The sequence below is a fragment of the Vombatus ursinus genome, unplaced genomic scaffold, assembly GCF_900497805.2.
Source record: "Vombatus ursinus unplaced genomic scaffold, bare-nosed wombat genome assembly UNPS02014864.1, whole genome shotgun sequence".
NCBI classification, from domain to species: domain Eukaryota; kingdom Metazoa; phylum Chordata; class Mammalia; order Diprotodontia; family Vombatidae; genus Vombatus; species Vombatus ursinus.
The window spans coordinates 9,723,216-9,737,599 of NW_020954642.1; the positions used below are offsets into that span (position 1 = coordinate 9,723,216).

At 36.7% G+C, this 14,384-nt stretch overlaps 1 protein-coding gene across 1 annotated transcript in view; it reads right to left on the minus strand.

Annotated features, from left to right (window-relative positions):
• The window catches only part of CDH8 (cadherin 8), a 475,466-nt gene that overhangs the window by 168,498 nt on the left and 292,584 nt on the right, over positions 1-14,384 (minus strand). The window lies entirely within an intron of this gene.

Consider the following 14,384-nt stretch of genomic DNA (forward strand, 5'->3'; position numbering starts at 1 on the left):
CTTAGCAACTGCTAATGATTGTAGCACAGTGCATGCAACCCCAAAGTAGGATGGGCCTCATGATTATTGATAGCAGTACTGGAAATAGGTAAAGAACTTCTATTTATCAGAGAATGCCTTCCCTTCCCTTCCCTTTCCCCAGAATATATTATGTGTTTCTGCCTGGGCCCTTTGGGGAGGGTGTAATAAATGATTCCCCATACACTAGTAAAAGATTTTAGAAAGTAAGAATTGATATCATTCAATTCTAAAACAGCAACCAACTCAATCTAGTACCCTGGTGGGCCCCCATTTGCAGTCTACATATGCCTAAGCAGATTAACTAGAAACCCAGTCATGGGACTAATTTTTTTCTAATTGAAAGTTAAATGTACTTGACAGAGTACAGAGGGTTCACAGAACCACAGATTCTGAGAAATCAGTAATTTATTTAGATGTTTAGTGGAACATAGCAGCCACTTCTGCAAGATCTCCACCAAGCAACAATCAAGACTCTATTTGAAGACCTCTAGAGATGAGGAACTCACTATCTTTCAAATCAACCTATCACATATTTAGACAGCTATAACTGTTAGAAGATTTTGCTTTATAGCGTTCTGAAATCTACCTCTCCATAACTTCCCCAATGGCTTCTGGTTCCATACTGTGGAGCCTAACACAGTCTAATTGTTCTTCCACAGGACAATCCTTAAAATATTTGATGGCAATTATCTTGCCCTTAGGGGATACTCTAGCCGTATCCCCGTGCTCGTTGCACACATCTGAACATCTTTCAAGTTCTCAAAGTACCATCTAGAAGTGAAGATAAAGTCTGATGCCACTCTCTGTTTAAGAACCCTCAGTGTCTCTCTTTTGTCTCTGGGACAAAACAACAAATTCTTCAACTTGACATTTAAAACCCTTCCTAGTCTAGCTCCAGACCACCTTTCTAGATTTTTCTCACCATTGTTCTTCCCACACTCTACATTGGAACCAAACTAGGTTACTTACTAGTCCCTAAAATCAGTATTTCATTACCAGCCTCTGTCCTCTCTACATAAACTATAGAATACACTCCCTGCACATCTTCACCTCATAGAACCCTTAGCATTTTTCAAGTCTCACATCATATAATAGCTCCTGTTTGGTATTTTTTCCGCTGATCTCACAAGTACAAGTGTTTTCTCTTCCTCAAATTATCAAGATATATAGAGATAGATATATGTGTTATGCCTGAGACCACATACATTCATACATTTGTATAACAATTTTTTAAATATTTGTATAAGTTATGTCCCAAAAATAACAAGAGTCACTAGAGGACTTTTGTTTATCTTGTATCCAGAGAATCTAACATAGTGCCTTATACATAGTAGGAACTTAACAAATGTGGGTTGGATGGATGTGTCTTTGTGAGGATTAAATAAGGTAATACTTATAAAGAGCTTAGCACCATGCCTGGCACATAGTAGGCATTTTTTCCATGCTTGTTTCCTTCTTTTCTCCCTCTCCTCTTTCCTCTCCTTTCTTTTCTCCTTTCCTCCCTCCTTTTTTCCCCCCTTCTCTTTCACACCCTCCCTCCCTTCCTTCCTTCTTTTCTTCCTTTCTTTCTCCCTCCCTTCCTTTGTTCCTTTCTCCCTTCCTTCTCTTTTTCTTTCTTTCCTTCCTCCCTTACCTTAATGCACCTAAGATGGTTTAATTATTTTTGGCCACCATATCACAGCATTGCCCCGTTGTAGGCACACAATCTTTTGGTGAATTTTTCTGAGGTGTTATTTTCAGGAAGTTACTTACTAATGCACTCCTTCATAAGAAAATGTAACTGAGAAATTAAACTTCCCAATTTGTTGACAGTTTAGCCATTGAGACAGCTCAGACACTGATTTGCAACAGCACTTGCAGAAGTTTACACAATCCCACTGAGAAGTTATATGGAAGTATATAAAGGTTTTTTTTTTTTCCTTGGGAACTCAAGTCAATAAAGAGATGCATTTACAGTGTGCTTAGCAATTCCTAAGCATGATGGGATGAATTATGAATAATTTCAGCTTAAATTACTTGTCTTCTAGAGAAAGGAGGAGGAATGACTTTTCTCAACAGAATGGCAACTTGTTAGGACAGACACTGTTCCTGGGGAGGGCTAGGCAACAGATCTGTATGTTTTCCTGACAAAGCATACATTAGTACGGCACTGAAGGTGACTACTGCAGAGCAAAGATAGGTGTGGAGGATCAGCTATTCTTTCCCATCTCATGCATCATTAATACAACTGCCAGCCAACTTTGGAATCTGATGATTTTTTTTTTATTTTTTTGCTGCAGTGCTGATATCATAAAGAGAACAAGACGCATGTATACATACACATGGGCATAGATATGCACACACACGGAAGGCAATTTCCCAAACGCTATAAGGACCTAAGGATGGAATTAGAAGTGCTGTATATTAATTTTAAATCCATAACATTATATTAAGAAATATTATTAACTATGATTTCCTCTAAATAATCCATTATTCTATCTATCTACCTATCTACCTATCATCTATTTACCTTTGTGCCTATTATCTGTCTTTGTACCTATCCTCTATCTTTGTACCTTCATATACCTATTTCTTTATGTTTATACTTAACATGTATCTATGTACCTATCATCTATCTACCTTTGTACTTATTATCTATCTTTGTACCCATTATCTATCTTTTTACCTATCATCTATCTCTCTATCTTTGTATTTATCATCTATCTTTGTACTTATTATCTATTTTCTATCTATCTGTATCTGTCTCTATGTCTCTTTGTTTGAATATTTATTTTGGTGACAGTCAGTGCCTATCTAGAAATGTCTGGCTTCAAAGACATAATGTGGACAAAATGTTAAAACAGCAGCAACAGCAACACCTCACATTTATATGCCTTTTATGATGACAGAGAGTCGGTGTAAAGTAGTGAATGAAGAACAGCTATAGAGACAGGAAAACCTGGGTTTAGTTCAAACTCTGACATATATTGATCATGTGATCTGGGGCAAGTAGTTTGCTCTCAGTGCCCCAGGCAACTGTCTGAGACTCTAATGTGCAGAGAAGGTGCTGATTTTCTTTAGTAAAGGGAGTTTTCTCATCAATGATTTCCCCCTGTCCCAGGTCCAGCTCCTGTCCCTTTAAAGCTTCCAAAGCACTTCCCTGTAAGGATGAGGATGATACTGATGCTCATTATTAAGGTTTACAAAGTGCTTTCCTTATGAAAGTCCCACAAGGTAGTCAGTGAAGCATTTTATAGATGAGGAAACTGGGAGTCCAGAGAGGTTGTCACCTACGTAAGTAATCACAAAAAAAAAAAATAAAAAGAGAACCTCATCTTCTCACTCTAAGTCTAATGTCCTTTCATTTCACCATATTGCCTCTTATATAATAATGATATTTTTATTAATTACAATTAATTATAATAATGTAATAATAATAATAATTATTATTATGTGGATCAACAAAAAAACATTTATTCAGTGAATACTCTGTGCTCAGCATTGTACCAAGAATTGTGGGTACAAATACAAAAAAAAGAAAAAGAGTCCGTGTCTTGGAAGAGCTTTGATTCTATTTAGCAGAGGCAACATGTAGAAGGAAATGAAGGTCAAGGAGACGTTTTATCTGAGAGGTCTCAGGGCTAGTGACTGAAAACCATGAGTAATTTATTACCATAACTTCTCTAGGAATTATATAGTTGATTAGATAACTATGTCCAGAGTTAAAGGTGGGATGACGATGGGTCAAGGGGATGATAAGTGGGGAAGGAAGAGCATAGAGTCAATATAGAATCAAGAGGAGTAGAAAGCAGCATGCTGGGGACTGTGTCTGTTGTGGTCAACCCTACGAAATGCTCACTGAGCCAGAGCTGAATTGCTGCATTGGAGATTAGAGGAATGAGATAATGGGGCTAATAATAAGTCATCAAGAAGTATTTATTAAGTACCTACTATATGCCGGGTAGAGGGCAGCCAGGTGGGGTAGCAAATGGAGTTCAGGGCCTAGAGTCAGAAAGATCCATCTTCCTGAGCTCAAATCTGGCCCCAGAAGCTTACTAGCTATATGACCCTGGGCAAGTCACTTAACCCTATTTGCTTCAGTTTCCTCATCTGTAAAATGAGCTGGAGAAGGAAATGGCAAACCAATTCCAGCATCTCTGCCAAGAAAACATCAAATGGGATCATAGAAAGTTGGGTAACAAAGACTGAACGACAACAATAAATATCTCAGACATTGTACTAAGCAGTAGAGATACAAAGAAAGGGGGGGAAATGACTTATATTTGCATCATGGTTTACAGTTTACAAAGTGTTTTATTTGACCCTGGCTTGTACTTGCACTTTGTGTGACCATACTTAATCATACTTACCCTCAGTGTTTAGATTTTTAAAATGGCAATTAAACATATACTGTTTCCCTCACAGGATTGCTGTGAGGAAAGCACTTTGTAAGTTTAAAGTATAGCATACATATGAGCTATTATAATTATCATCATTATTATTTGTAAGAATATTTCCTCTGTAATGATCTATTCCAATGTCTCACCATGTTGTGGAGGGTGCTCAGAGTTCTCACATGCAAATCTAGCTGAATATGAGACCTGGTAGGTGCTCTCAAGTCAGAAAGCTTACCAGAACATCCTAGGCTTATTTTTCTAGATTTTGCCATAGATAAATTTAAAGGAGTACATTTCTATAGGATTAGTGTGGATGGTACTTCTCACTTAAGTTGTCAATATTATTGATGTATATAGTTGGCCAATACTATAGTATCTGCAACATAAAACCGTGGATTCTTGAAATAGTTATCACTGAGTCTTACAATAATCCTGTGATATCAGTCTTTACAGATAAAAAAAAAACTGTTTATATAACCTCATCATCACCAATTCAATGAAATTTTAGCATTTCCTTGACAGAGAGGCGATTTAAATATATAAACAAGTAGGGAAGGGACACAACATATTGGTTTTAATTGCCCCTCCATGGTTTTAACAGAGACAGGTATATTTTTCTAATTTTTCAAGTACCGATTCATGACAGATTTTATAGGCTGAGTCATAAGAATTTATAAATTCAGCTATAAATACAGTCCTTTTGTAAGATCAGAGGTAAGGATGTCATAATAGTACTAGATTATAAAACAGAATGAACTTGAAGGAAAGAGCAGTCCTTTTAAAATTCAGCTTAAAGTCTAACTCAACTGTTTGGAAAAGTCCTTAGTTGCTTGTAGAAATTGCACACAAGGTCGTGCCTCATAACCCTTGTGTTAATAACTGTGGAATATAGCACAGCATCCAGAATTGGAGAAGAGATTGCAGTCAATATTCCACAGAAAGTCTTTTCTTCTCCCCTCCCCTAGAATGATTAATAAAGTAGTAAACAAGAGGTCTTATGTAATCTAGTGAAAAGAGCCCTGAATGTTGTTAGCAGGGTTCAGCATGAATGGCGTTTCAGTTCTCCAACTTAATACCTACATGACCTTGTCCTTCCTCTTTCAGAGGCCCAGTTTCCTATATATATATATCACAAGGATCATCAAACCTGCTATACTTTTCTCAGGGTTATTCAAGGATCAGATCTCATAAGCTAGGTTAAGTGTTTGTAAACAAGAAGCGTCATCTATTATTGTCATTTCACACTTGGAGATTATTGCCATTGACTCCACCACTCTAACATTCAATAAATGCCAGTGGCTCCCAATTAACTTCAATATTGAATATAAAATTTTGTTTGGAATTTAAAGCTTTCTCCTAAACAACCTGGTCCCTTCATTCCCTTACGCATATTCTATGGTCTGGGACATTGGTTTTCTTCATGTTCATCCCATACAACATTCCATGCCGGACTCTACATCATTTCACTGGCTGTCCCCCATTTCTGGAACGCTATTCCTCCTCACCTCTGCCTACTTGCTTTCCTGATTTCCTTCAAGACTCAACTCAGATCTCATCTTTTATAAAAGGCCTTTCCTATGTTCACCCCCTCCCAAGTCTACTTGGGAGGTTTCATCTCTCTGAAATTACATCCCATTTATATTATGCACACATGCATGTATGTATACATGTGCATAGTTGCTTTCCTGTCATCTACCCCCATTAGTAGGTCCCTGGGGCCAAGAACTACTTTTTCCTTTCTTTGTATTCTCAGTATCTACCACAATGCAGGCACATGGTAAGATTAATCAATGATGACTGTTAACACTTTATTTCATCTGTAAACCTGAAGTGAAAACCTCATCCATGCTGGTGAAGATCTGCAAATCATCTTTAATTTGTAGTAGTAATAATATGTATATAACATTTTACAGGTATAATCTCATTTGATCCTCACAACCCTGTGAAATATGTTATTAGTTTTCCCCATTTTGCAGATGAGAAAACTGAATCTTAGAGGGGTTAATTCCCATGCTTGGGGTCACACAGCTGGTAAGAATCTTTTGGGTTCTAGGTTCAGCATTTTGTCACTGCAGTTTTAAAGAGTAGCCTGAAGCATTTAATACTTAAATGGGTTTCCCTTGGCCACCTGGACAGTGTGTCTCAGATGCAACTTGAACACAGATTTTTCTGACTCCTAGACTGACCTCACAATCTATTATACCATGTTGCCTCTGCAAATTATACATGGAGAAAAGGGACTTCTTTGATTATATTAAATATTAATGCACTCAAAGCAACCCTTGCACTACTAGAAAATGTCCACTAAGGTTGACAAGATTCTTTAAAAAGCTGAATTGCAGGGTTTGTGGTATTCACTGAAATCCAATATTCACATTTGCATAATTTGTATTTTCCCATAATTTACACCATGTTTTTTTTCACTTAATACATGGCCTGTGTCAAACTATAGGGAACAACTTAGACTGCAGGCCATGCAAATCACATGGATTTTTCAAATGTACTTTGTAAATCCCTCCAAGGTGCTGTGAAATTAACACGTGAAAGGGTCTATCTAAGTGTTGGTATCTTGTTTAGAGATATATGTTTACCCTAAAGCTACCCTGTACACTTGGCTATGTATAAAGACTCTCACTACAAAAATAAATGACAGATTTGCAATCTGTCAACATGAGAGCTTTATCCAAAGAGGTACATTTCAGTCCTTTTGCAACTTAGTAAATAAGTGGTAAGAATTTCCAGAAACAAACAGAAGTTAAGTGACTTTCTCAGGGTCCCACATCTAGTAAGCAGAAGCAAGATTTGACCCCAGGTCTTATACAAAACCCAGTTCTTTATTCACTAAACAGCAACTTTACAGATTTTAAATAATTCATAGTTAATACCTTCAACACAAGAAGGCAGTTTATAAGAGTACAGGCCAGGACCCAGCTGAACTTTCACAACATTCCTCTCAAAATAATTTTAAAATATTGCTTTAAATCAAATTTTAGAGTGGCAGAGCCAACCAAGGGTCAGTGGGAGGCTTTTTCCAATGTAAGACAACTTAGAAGGTCTGCAGGAGAGGTCTGTCATACGGGGGGTGGGGGGGGGGCATAGATGTAGAGCAAGGCAGAAACACCAGCCAGTGGTGGACCTTGGAGGCGGCCATGACAGCAGCAACACCAGCAGCTTTGGGAACTCTCAGCTGAGGCACACCAAAAGGGTCAGACAACAGGTCAGAAAGAGATTACAGGGAGCCCTTTGCTGGCACTAGATGCAGCTTGCACTTTTGGGCAACTCTATTGCCCATAAGCAGTTCTTCGTGGCGAGGACAGAGAAGAGCACTTGTGATCAGTCAGAAGGGATCAGGGGCCCTGGTCACAGTTATAGGGACAAGAAGAGCAATAGCACTTGCAGCTGCATAGGAACAGGAGCCTTCCTGAGTAAAGACCAGCGTGCAGACCAAGAAAGCAGTAACCACATTTCTTCCAGGATAAATTCCTTAGAACCAACAAAAACGTGCAGACCCCCAAAACTAGCTCTGAAAACAGCTTGAAGCTGGATGCAATACCTTACCACCCCCAGGTGAGCAGAGCCCAATTTTAACATAAAGTACAAAGTGAAGAAAGAGGCTGGGAAAATGAGTAAACAATAACAACAACAAGAAGGAACTTGACCACAAAAAGCTGCTGGCAGGAAAGACCAAGATCTAAACTTAGAAGAATACAACACTGCGACAATAGCTACAAGCAAAGTCTCAAAGAAAAATGCTCATTAAAACTAAGCCCAGCAAGAGTTCCTAGAAGAGTTAAAGAGATGAGTAGTAGAGGAAAAAATTGGGAAAAGAAATGAGAGTAATGCACGAAAATTATGAAAAGAAAATTAGCAACTTGGTAAAGGAGGTACAAAAAATTATGAAAAAAAATCACCTTCAAAACAGAATCGGTCTAATGTTAAAAGAGACACAAATATTCACCGAAGAAAAGAACTACTTAAAAAGCAGAATTGGCCAAATGGAAAAAGAGGTACAAAAGCTCACTGAAGAAAATCATTTCTTGGGGAAGCTAGGTGGTGCAGTGGACAGTCCTGGGCCTGGAGTCGGAGGACCTAGGTTCAAATTCGGCCTTAGACACTTATTAGCTGTGTGACTCTGGGCAAGTCACTTAACCCCAATTGCCTCTAAGAACAAACAAACAAACAAAAGGGTAAAAAGGCACAGAAGAAAAGAAAGAAAATCATTTCTTAAAAATTAGAATTGGGCAAGTAGAAGCCATGAGACTTTAAAAGAAAGAATCAAAAAATAGAAGAAAATGTGAAAGATCTCATTAGAAAAACAACTGATCTGAAAAATAAATCAAGGAGAGTTACCTTAAGAATTATTGTACTACCTTAAAGCCATGATTGAAAAAAAAAAGAACTTAGACATCATATTTCAAGAAATTATCAAGAAAAGCAGCCCTGATATCTTAGATCTAGAGAGTGAAATAGAAATTGAAAGAATTCACTGATCACTACCTGAAAGAGATCCCAAAACTAAAACTCCCAGGAATATTATAACCAAATTCCAAGCTCACAGGTCAAAGAGAACATATAGCAAGCAGCTAGGAAAAAAAAAATTCAAATATGGAGCCACAGCTAGGATCACACAAGATTTAGCAGCTTTCACATCAAAACAGTGGAGGACTTGGAATATGATATTCCAGAAGAAAAAGGACCTAGGATTACAACCAAGAATAACCTAGCCAGGAAAATTGAGTATAATTGTTCAGGGGGACAAGTAGATATTTAATGAAATAAAGGACTTCCAAGCATTTCTGATGAAAAGATCAGAGCTGAATAAAAAATCTGACATTGAAACAGAAGACTCAAGAGAAGCATAAAAATGTAAACATGAAACAGTAAGCATAAGGGCCTCAATGAAGTTAAACTATTTATATTCCTGTATGGGAAGATGTTACATTTAACTTGTAGGAACTTTACTATTATTAGAGCAGATAGAAGGAATTGCTATAGTCAGAGGGCACAGGTATATGTCCATTATGCTGGGATTATCTCCAAAAAAGGAATATAGTGATGAGAAAGAAGGATGTACAGAGAGAAGGGAGAAGGATATACAGGGAGAAGACACATTTTTCTCACATAAGGGAGACATGAAAGGAAGAGCTTTTTTTGTTCTGTCATTTCAATCATATCCAACTTTTTGCAATCCCAATTGGAGTTTTCTTGTCAAAGATACTGGAATGATTTTCCATTTCCTTCTTCAGCTCATTGAAGAGGAAACTGGGCAAACAAGGTTAAGTGACCTGCCCAGGGTCATACAGCTAGTAAGTGTCTGAGGCCTGGCACTCTATTCACTGTACCACCTCACTGCCTTGTAAAGAAGCTTTTATAGTAGAGCTTTTTATACTGGAGGAAGAAATGGGAGTGGCAGGCAATACTTGAACCTCACTCTTATCAGAATTGGTTCATAAAGAGAAGAATATATATATATATATATATTCATCATATATGTGTGTGTGTACATATATATATGTGTGTATATATATATATACATATATATATATATACATGTACACACACTCATTTGGGTATAGAACTTTATCTCAGCCAATAGAGAAATAACAGGGAAAGGGTTAAGATGTATCAGGGTGGAGAGGATGGTTAGAAGGAGGGCAGTTTGGACATGGCAGTGGTCAAAAGGAAAAGAGACTTTTGAAAAGGGCAGTACAAAAAGAGAGAGGATAAAGAAAGGAAAATGGGATGGAGGGAAATACACAGTGTCATAACTGTCAATGTGAATGAGATGAGTTAATCCATAGAATGGAAGGGGCAACAGAATGGGTTGGAAACTAGAAACCAACAATGTATACACAAGAGACACATTTGGGACAGAAAAACACATACAAAGTTGAAATGAAGAGCTGCATCAGTTGAAGTGAATAGGGCAGGTGTGGCAATCCTTATCTCAGACAAAGCAAAAGCAAAATTAGTCCTAATTGAAAGAGATAATCAGGTAAATTACATTTTGCTGAAAGGTACAATAGACAATAAAGTAATATCAAACCATTTTGTAGCCAGTTTCTCTAATAAAGCCCTCCCATCTTAAATATATAGGGAACTGAGTGAAATTTATAAAAATAAAAGTCATTCCCCAACTGATAAATGGTCAAAAGATATGAATAAGCAGTTTTCATAAGAAGGAAAGAGAGCTATCTATAATCATACAAAAAAATGCTCTAAAGCGCTATTGATTAGAGAAATGCAAATTAAAACAACTCACACCTATCAGGAATGACAAATGCTGGAGGGAATGAGGGAAAATAGTTAGATTAATGAATTATTGGTGGAGTAGTGAATTTGCTAAACATTCTGGAGAATACTGTGAAACTATGCCCAAAAGGCTATAAAACTGTGCATACCCTTTTACCCAGAAATATCACTACTAGGTCTATACCCCAAGGAAGTTTAAAAAAAAAAAAGGGAAAAAGACCTATGTATGCAAAAACATTTATAACTTGTTTTTGTGATGGCAAAGAATTGTAAATTGAGGGAATGTTTATCAAGTGGGGAATGGCTGAACAAGTTGTGGCATATGATTGGGTTGAAGTACTATTTTGCTCTAAGAAATGATGAGGGAGTGGTTTTAGGGGAAAAAACAAAGAAACAAAAAAATGGCAAGACCTATACAAACTGGAGCAAAATGAAGTGAGAAGAACCAGATCATTGTGCACAGTAACAGCAATGTCATAATAATGATCGACTGTAAAAGACTTGACTACTCTGATCAATACAGAGATCTAAAGCAATTCCAAAAGACCCGTGATAAAAATTGCTATCTACCTCCAGGGAGAGAACTGATAAATTCTAAGTGCAAATTGAAGTATAAATTTCTCGCTTTCTTTAATTGTTTTTTTGCTTTTTTTTGTGATATGGCAATATGGAAATACGTTTTGTATGATTTCACATGTATAATTGATATATAATTTTGCCTTCTCAGTGGGTGGGGAAGGGAAAGAGAAAATCTAGAACTTAACATTTTTTGAAAAAAGATAGTTAAAATAATAAATATTTTAAAAAATAAAGCAGTTTATAACATTGCACTCCTTCAGAGGACCCTAAGTAATGCCTGGTTTTTAACAAAGAACTCAATGGCAATTTTATAATAGTGTTGCACAATTCTGTTCTATTAAAGCAAGGATACAATCCTTTTTTTTTTTAAGGCAATTGGGGTTAAGTGACTTGTCCAGAGTCACACAGCTAGTGAGTGTTATGTATCTGAGGCAGCATTTAAACTCAGGTCCTCCTGACTCCACGGCCAGTGCTCTATCCATTTCGCCACCTAGCTGCCCCAAGGATATAATTCTTAATGACTTTTAATTTACCCTGTTTGATAATAGTCAAAACCTCTTATCTTTCTTACATTATGTATGTGTGTTATACATATATACACATATACATGTATGTGTGTATACATTTAAGTGCATATACACATATGCAGATAAAAAAGTGTGTACACAAATATATACAAATACATACAAGTGCACTGCACATACACACGTGCAGACATACACATAAGGGTTTCCTAGTAGCTCAGTGTGTTTGGATGTTTGTATGTAAGAAGTAGAAATATATTAAATTTTATTGATATGACATGTTCTAAGTATATTGATTACATGCCTAAAAGTTTTTCCCTACCTCAAAAAGTTTTCACTCCAAATTTTAACCAAAGAAAAGGAAGACAGATTTTTCAAATCACCAAACAAATATTATAGGAATAATAATGGTTAATCACATGTCTATATGACTTTACAGTTTACAGAGTTCCTCGACACAATCTTATTTGGTATGTAGTATAAATATTATCTCCAATTTATAGACCAGTCAGGTGAAGTTAGAGTGAAGTGTCTTGGCTAAAGTCTCATGGTTAAGAAGTGGCTGAAGGAGACCAAAGTCTTCTAATTCTGAATCCAAAGCTCTTTTCACTGACTCTTCCCCTTATTACCGTAACCTGTGTGATCAGAGGTAAGAAAGTTTACCTTTACCTGCCTGAGCATCATATTCTTCATCTCTAAAATGAGCAATTAGACTGGATGATCATAAGATCCTTTCTCATATTAAGCCCTCCCAGGCATGTTTCAAAATCAAGTTTTACATTCCTAGATTGTCTTTAGGGAGTCACACAGAACTTTATTATTTCATGGTTAAATGGATAATTCTTATGCAAAGCTGGTTCTCTTTGCTTTGAAAACATCTGGATAACAGGTTAAATTATAGGTAGCATGGTATAGTGGTAGAAAGCTGGACTTGTAATAAGGATATTTTGTTTTCACATATTAATTCCCCAGGCAACTCTTGAAGACTGCAAGTTACAAATTACAGATCTGAATTTCTGGAGCTGGGGGTAGGGAGTTTCCACACCGGGAGTTCCCTAATTAAAAAAAAAGATTCTTTATTTTAAAAGCATACTAATAACGAATTAGATTTATAAAACATCTCTCAAGTATCCACAGTCTTGTGGATGTTGCCTTCAAGCTCCATGAAGGTTGTTTTCTGGTACATAGTGGTGCAGTGTTCTAATACTACCCTACTGTGAATACAAAGACCAAAACAAACCAGGTCCTGCCCTCAGGCAGCTGACAGTCTTTTGTTTAAGTTTCAAGTGTCATTTGGGTAGTGTACTATCGTCTGTATTTCCATCCTTTGAATTTTCTAGCTTGCTTTTTAGTATAGTCCAAATGTGTCTAAGAAACATAGCATTCCGAAAGACAGAAAATTCTATTTCCAATCTTTTTGTAACTTTAAAAACAAACAAAAGGTTCCACTATGAATTCTAAACCATTGTTGTTGTTGTTGTTTAGTTGTGTCTGATACAACTCTTTCACCCCATTTGGGAATTATTCTTGGCAAAGATACTGGAGTGGTTTGCCATTTCTTTCTTCAGCTCATTTTACTGATGAAGAACTGAAGGAAACAAGGTTAAGTGACTTGGCCAGGGTCACACAACTAAGTAAGTGTCTGAGGCCACATTTGAGCTTAAGGAGATGAGTTTTCCTGACTTCAGGCCTCTCACTCTTTCCACTGTGCCACCTAGCTGTCCCACAAGTGTAATATTCACTCACTCACACACATACACATACACACGTATTTTTTGATAACTCTTTAAATTTTTTCCTGTCTGACCACACACAATGATCCCTTTGTCAATCTAATGAAACCAATGGATCACTTTCTCAGAAGAATTTTCTTTTAAATATATAAAATAAATACATAAGATTATAGAGGACATCAATGATAAGGAAATATAGTATTTTAATTAAAAATTAACAAACCCCAGATTAAGATCTTTTCTTTTTAACTGTCCAGCTTCTGAAACAGGCTTCTGTGATACCTTGGGTAACTTAAGCTTTTGAAAGCTTCAGACAGCTGCCTAAAAATATAAGTTTCAGAAAAAGGAACAGCCTGTGCTGGTACAGGAAGTTTCTGCATCTTGGAGTTCCCTATTTGCCGAAATGTATGAAATGGTTAAACATTAGAAATAGATATGGTTATATTAGTGAAAATGACAGTAAAGATTGTGCATTATCATGTGCTTTGCTCATGCCCCCTGTGGACTAGGGGATCTTTCCATCTAACTTACAGCTGAAATCTCCTATGTGTGTTTTTCTCCCTCTTCTAGAATGTGAGCTCCTTTCTTGAGAATGATGACTGTCTCGGATTTTCTGTTTGTATTCCCAGTGTTTTCCATTCATCCATTTATTCATTTATTCTTTAATCACAAGCACATTCTTTATCCCTATCTTGTCATCCAATTTTAATGGAAATGACAAAATTTCACAGTAAAGAATAAAATCTCAGATTGTTCCAGTGACTTGACCAAGGTCACAGATCAACTAAGTGATAGAGGCAGGAAAGCAGGTAATTTATTCAGTTTTCTAGTGTGGTCCTTCCATTACAGCATTTTGTCTCCCTTAGTTATGATATCTGTTACTGAAAAAAAAAACTCCC